The 7,201-nt window shown below is 36.6% G+C and overlaps 1 pseudogene; it reads right to left on the bottom strand.

The window, feature by feature from the left end:
* Window positions 1-494: 494 nt before the first annotated feature.
* Window positions 495-6,246, bottom strand: LOC107857357 (annotated as a pseudogene).
* Window positions 6,247-7,201: the final 955 nt, after the last annotated feature.

Below are 7,201 nucleotides of genomic sequence, written 5' to 3' on the forward strand. Positions count from 1 at the left end.
AGGGCCTTGGCTCGGGTCGTGACAATTTTACCCCCTCCCCCCGACCCCACTATGTGGGGAATATACTGGGTTTGTTATTGTTTTTCTTGATGATGACGTATGTTAAAGTACAATAATCAATGCAATGGTTAAACATTAAAATTTTTTGATACATATTACTCCATCTAATGCATTAGATAGAACATCGAGTATTTATAATTAAAAGTAATGATAATCTTTTGATTTGAATTTTGAGTATTGAGTTCAGTTATGCACTGTTCAATAATTTTGCAAACTGTGAAGGTATTTAGTATTTATATCAAGGAAAAAATGGGAAATATATGTATAAAATGCTATTGATTTTGGATCTTGGATAATTAAATTGAAACAAACATTTTTAGAAATAAGGCCAATCAAATACTAAATGGAGGGAGTAGTAGCTAGCCAATAGCCAAATTCATTACATGTATATGCATATATATATAACTTGTCACCCCCATCCACAACCAAAATTCTTAATGCTTAGTGCAAGCCATAGTCAAGAAGGAAACTTGTTTAGCCACAAGATCATACCCAATTAGAAATTTGCCTGTGACAAGTTCCCAAAAGTAGCAGTTCCCTCATCAGGCAGCATTGTAAGACAAATCAAACCTTCATCCACTTGTGTAAATACATACGCTTGTGACAACTCTACATCCGCATTTGTAAAATGTGCGACAATCTTAGGAGCATTGATAATATCATTCTTAGAGGCGTAACATACAATAAAAAACCCTGACGGGTCGTGTTTTCTAGTAGCATTAATTGAAGCCACCAATGTTTTCTCCAAATTCGAGTAAAATTCAGGAGGGAAAAGCGTAAGTAATGTACCTGAATCGATAAAAATGCTACCTGGAGTATTGGAACTAATTTTAGAAGATCTGAATGGTAAAATCTTGTTTCCAATGCTAATACTTTCCAAAGATAGAAAATGTAAACTTTGTCCCGTAAACAAGGGAGTTGAAACGACGCCAGGACCAGACACAACTGCATTTCACCAAAGCTGATGTGACTAGTTGCATTGAAATCAATTAATAATGATTCCACTTGAATAAAAAATAAGCGAATTTCCCTTTGATTTCTTGATGCATGTGGTTAACAATTGAGACATTGCCACCACCTAATCCAATGAGACCAGAAGTGGTATTAGAGAATCCACAATTGTTATGTCCACAACCAAAAGGAACTTTAGGAATTGAGATATGTTTGCCAGAAGTAGAAGCAAATCTAAAAGTTTCAACAGAAAGTTCACCAAATGTAGCGGAATCATCAGCATAAGTCACTTCATAATTACATGTATTATTGTTACATGGAGACCATACTTCTTGACAAAGTTTAGTGTCACAGCTAAGTGTTTTGTAAGAAGAGCTATCTTGGGATTGAAAATGGGTGTTAACTGGTCGAAGCATTCAACACAAGGCTCACATTGTATCCATTCAAGTCACTACCAGTGCCAAGAATGACAAAAGCGTCTACTGGGGGAGTTCCAATTGAGATTTTCATGAGGTATTCTCCATCGCTTCCTGTAAGAGTTGATTGGACTGGATTAACACATTTTTTCTTGTAGAAGGAAGCTCGGGAGGATGAACTATGGATGGCATTTCGAAGGCATTCGTATGGAGTGTTTGATGAGTCATAAAAAGGTGAAAGAGGACAATCACGGTGGATAAGATCGACAGTAGAGCCATTTACATTTCTACGACGAGAAACCAAATAAAGATGAAAGAAAGATAAAAGAACTAAAATAGGGAAAAGAGTGAAAGATTTAGTATTAATCACCATGGCTAAGGTTTCGAAGAATGATGAGAAATGATGAACAGGAGACAAATGTTTAGTACCATTATCTAGGTAACAAAATTTATGTCAAGAGACTAATATATGTTAGAGTACGGGCCCTAATAATTGCCTATCAGTGGAAAAGGTAAGTAAACGTGGTTCACAGAAGTAAAAGCTGAACACAGTGTTTTTATGTGGTAAACACTCGGCTCAAGAAAGGTGTAAAAAACCACGACTTGTACCTCTACAGGATTTAACCCCAACTTCACTATAATACTTGAGCCTCAACAATCAACAAAGTTAAAAGACTTCTTGTAAACTAGGATTGAAAACTTCTAACTCCTATCACTACAAAAGCACAAATCTTCCCCAGTCTTCGAGTTCCCTAACTTGAAAACACAACTCCTAACTCAATCTATACATCACTGAGACTAGAACAATGACTCATTACAATACAAAGAACCTACCTACTACATACAGTTTACGACTTAAGTAAGGAACCAGGTTCTTCTTCAAGTATGAGAACTGTTTTGCTGATTGTTGATTTTCTTTTCTGTGCATTGAGTAAGTTACTTGATCATGCTTTGTTGTATATATGCACACTTGTAATTCACCTTTGATGGAGTCCTAAGTTGATTTATTCTTCTTTCTTCTTTCAACTCTATCAAGTAACTTCACTCCTTGTTGTAGCCATTTCTCCTCCCCTGGTTGAATAGGACTTTTTTGCTTTATCTTTTATCCTTATAGAACTTTTCTCATTGTTGGACTTCTAGATCAACTTAACTTCTGAGTATGGCATTTTCCTTCCACTTTACTGAAGTGATAAGTGTTTGAGATGGTTCCTGAATATTCTTGCTTATCCACTCCTGTCTATGCGCAATATCATTTTATCAATAGTCTTGCTGGCATCTTTTCTTAGTACACTTGAATGGACCAGCTTTCACAACATGTTTCATTCACATTTCTTATATCAAAACTCCACATGCTTTAAAAAATTCTCCCTTTTTGATGATGACAAACAAAGAAGCACAACATCACAGACCCCTGACATACTCAATAAGGAATTTGAATAAAAGAATAGCACAGAATGAAACAGGTTAGTCCAATTGAGTTACAAGAATTGCATAGCCTACTCTTCTCCCTTTTTACATCATCAAAGAGTTGGATCAACAAGTGAAAAACATCTAATAATTCATGGCCATTGAGGCTATCACTAATACAATCAAAATTCAGAATATGAGAACATGAATGCAATATGAGAAAGCAGGAGCAGAAACTAGTAAACCAACTAAGCCCGTTTCATTCATTAGCAAATATGACTACATATAAAATGTAAACTAAGAGAGAAGAAGCTATCAGGGAAGGAATAAAAGGAGATAGGCTTATGATATCAGTCAAGAGGCTAAGTAGAAGAAGAAGAGGGAATAAGAGAGGTGAGTTTTCTAATAACATCTATATTTTTAGCTCTCTCTTTTTCCAACAAGGAATTAAGGAAAGAAATTTGAGCATGGAGGATACATTTTTCTTCTTCATGAGCAGCCTGTGCAGCCTCCAAAGCTTCCTGAGCAACTTCCACCTCAGCTTGTTTTTCATCCAGTGAATTTCTCAATATTTACATCAGATTATCAGCACTCCTCATGGAAACAGGTAGCATTATGTGGTTCAAATTCCCTATGATATCCTTGGTAGTCTATGAAGACCATTCTTGAACAGAAATACTAAAGTCCTCAAATATGGGGGTGAGCGAGAATTGATAAGGTAGAACATGTCCATTTAATTCCTTGATTAGAACCCTTTGCATATGCTTTAGTATTAGTTGAGGTAGATCAATTCTTACTTCAGTATCTAATAATTCCATGAGAGTGAGATCAAGAAATCTAGCCACATTCCTCCTTTCCTTCCTAGAAAGAATCATCTTATGCACTATATCAAAGTACAATTGGTGAAGAGGAGACATCTCCCTCTTAAACACTCTTCTATGATTGACCAAGTGGGGATGCCCAGAGAACTTTCTACATATGTCAAGAGCTAAGGAAAGATTATCAAGAGGTGGACAACTGCCTTTGACATAGTAACCCCACCTTCCAAAAGAAATATGTAGACTCCTAGCAATATCAACAATGTAAAGGTTTAGTGTAACCTTTCTAACTATAGTAGAAAACAACTCGCCAATGCCCACCCCATTCGTATAGAACTCACACACTTAATGTCGAGAAAATCTTTGCTAAAGGTCTCCTTGTAGAAAGAGATAAAACCATCCCTGAAACTCTAATTTTTCCAGTCTCCATAGCAATACCCCCAGATCCACTAACTACTCTCCCTCTAGCTAATTTTTGATTTTGAAAGTAAAGACGATGAGCCTCAGGAGTATCTTGATGAGAGGATGGTGCAGGAACCTCAAAATCGGGATCCACTTCAGCATTGGTGTCTAGATAGAAGTCAAAGTCAGATGAGTCAGAAGGAACAGGTTTGCTGACCTATTTCTTTGAACGGGTAGATTATCTGGGAGAATATTTGACAGTGGGGGAGAGTTTTGAAGAGGAGAAAGCCTTTGAAGTAGGTTTAGAGGAAGTTTTTTGAGACACAAAAGATTTGGAAGTTTTTTCCCTGACAGTATTATTTTTCCTAACTGATCGAAGAAGAAGATCTGGAGAGGATGCAGGAGAAGAGATGGAGGAGGAGTGGGATTAGAAATTACTAAACATTTCCGCTTTTTGGATCTAAGAGCTTCAGCCAATGTAGCATCTTCTCGTTGCTTCTTTCCTCGAGTATGTGGGGTTCGAGGATTAGAGACAACTGGAGAGGGTTTTGAAGGCACAGTGTCTTGGACATAGACAGAGGGTTTTTTCTTGAACTGAGATCTCGACCTTCTCGGGATTAAGTATGCAATAGGAAAATCATCTCTATCATTAGGAAGATTATCCTCATTAATAATTTTGAGCAGGATAGGAGGAGGAAGAAGGGGTCGGAAGAAGGATGAAGTAGGTGAGAGAATTTAGGCAAAACGGTTTGGGAAATTTCTGAAGGCTGAGAAGTTTGTGAATTTTTGGAAGATTGGAGGAGGAATTAAGGGAGGTAAGGTGATGTTTGGATGAAGGATAAGTACGGTGAGGGGATTTGGAATAGATTCAGTGGAGGAAGAAGAAGAAGAAGAAGAGGAGAAAGATGATGAGAGTGATGCCATTTTTGAACTAGGAAAGTGTTCTTGAGTGTGAGGATGTTGAAGAGAAATTTTAGTGTAGAATCAAAACACAAAAAAGCATATTTAATAGGGAAGGGTAAGGAAGTTGGAAGGGTGAGGTACTGTATTTGGCAAAGGCGTAATGATGAGTGTTTCAGTCTTGATGGGAAAGAAATTGGCAGCTTTTTAAAAGGGAAGGGACTCTTTAAATTTTGGAGGTTTAAATGGCCCAAGAAGGAACCAGGAAAACAACTTGTTTCTCTTTAAGCTACTTTGAATTAATAATAATCATACCTGAATGACAAAATAGACAAAATTGCTTCTATAATCAAGGCTTTCTGCAAAATCAACACACACATGAGTCAACATACTCTAAAATCTTGGACTTAGGATACACAACTTAATGTATGAGACTGAATTAACCAACAATCACTTGTAAAATCAACTTACTCTAGTCAAGCATTGAGGGAGACTTATGCAATTTTAATCATTTCCAAGGCTAACCTATTTTTTTCAAAGTGTTCTCTACTCAAGGACTTAGTGAAAATGTCAGCAATCTGTTCCTCAGTAGAACAAAAAATAATGGATATATGACCTTTTTCAATATTATCTCTAAGAAAGTGATTCCTAATATCAATATGTTTGGTTCTCTTATGTTGAACAGGATTTTTAGTTATGTTAATAGCACATGTATTATCACAAAAAATAGGAACACAACCAACTTCTATACCAAAGTCCATGAGTTGTTGCTTAATCCATAGCAATTGAGCACAACAGGAACCTGCAGCAACATATTCAGCTTCAATAGTAGACAAGGTAAATGAATTTTGCTTCTTAGTGGACTAGGTAATCAAACATGATCCAAGGAAGTGTGCCATTCCTGTAGTACTTTTTCTATCCACCAGATATCCTGCATAATCAGCATCTGAGTAACCTACCAAATTAAAGTGACTACATTTGGGGTACCATAAGTCGAGATCACTGGTTCTGTTCAAGTATCTGAAGATTCTCTTCATAGATTTTAGATGTGATTCTTTGGGTTTTGCTTGAAACCTGGCACATAGCCCTACACTAAACATAATATCTGGCCTACTTGCTATGAGGTACAATAATGACCCTATCATACCTCTATAAATTTTTTCCTCTACATCTGAACCTGTTTCATCCAATTCCAGCTTTGTCGCAGAGCTAATAAAAGTACTTATCTCTTTTGCCTCTTCCATGGGGAACCTCTTGAGAAGCTCTTTGGCATACTTCTGTTTGTGAATCATTGTCCCTGAAGCTGAATTCTTTATTTGCAAGCCCAAGAAGTAATTCAACTATCCCATCATGCTCATATCAAATTCACAACTCATGAGTTTGGAAAACTCATAAGTCATACTCATATTTGTTGAGCTGAAAATAATATCATCCACATACACCTGCACAACTAACAAATCCTTCCCATTAGTTTTCAAGAAAAGGGTATTGTTAATTTTACCTCTGGTATGTCCATGTTCCAATAGAAACTTTGACAGTCTCTCATACCAAGCTCTTGGAGCTTATTTCAATCCATACAAAGCTTTGTCTAATTTGTACATATGATTCCGAAACTCCTTTCTTTAAAATCCTGGAGGTTGTTTAACATAAACCTCCTCCTTGAGAATGTCATTTAAGAATGCACCCTTCACATCCATCTAATAAAGGATAAACTCCATGTAAGTAGCAAAAGCAACAAGTAATCTTATAGCTTCAATTCTTGCTACAGGAGAAAAAGTTTCATGAAAGTCAATTCCTTCTTCTTGGTTGTATCCTTGGACCACCAATCTTGCCTTGTTACTTGTAACTATTTCATGATCATCAACTTTATTTCAATATACCCATTTAGTCTCAATTACTAATCTATATTTAGGGAGAGGAACTAAGTTCCATACTTTGCTTTTCTCAAACTGATTCAACTCTTCCTGTATGGCTACGATCCAATCAACATCAAGCAATGCTTCAGTTATCTTCTTTGAATCAATCTTTGACAAGAATGCCTTGAAGGCACGCATACTTCTCAATCCAGAACTTGTGTTTATCCCAGATTTTAGATCAGTAAGAACATTCTTAATAAGATGTGATCCTTGATACTTATATCCTTTTGGAATCAAGCCTAGTAAGCTACTAGGATCACTATTGATGTTCTAAGCTGGGGTATGTTGAGGCTCAATTCCCCCTATCACTATGCCCTCAACTTCAATTCTC

The sequence above is a fragment of the Capsicum annuum genome, chromosome 1 (assembly GCF_002878395.1).
Source record: "Capsicum annuum cultivar UCD-10X-F1 chromosome 1, UCD10Xv1.1, whole genome shotgun sequence".
Lineage (NCBI taxonomy): Eukaryota > Viridiplantae > Streptophyta > Magnoliopsida > Solanales > Solanaceae > Capsicum > Capsicum annuum.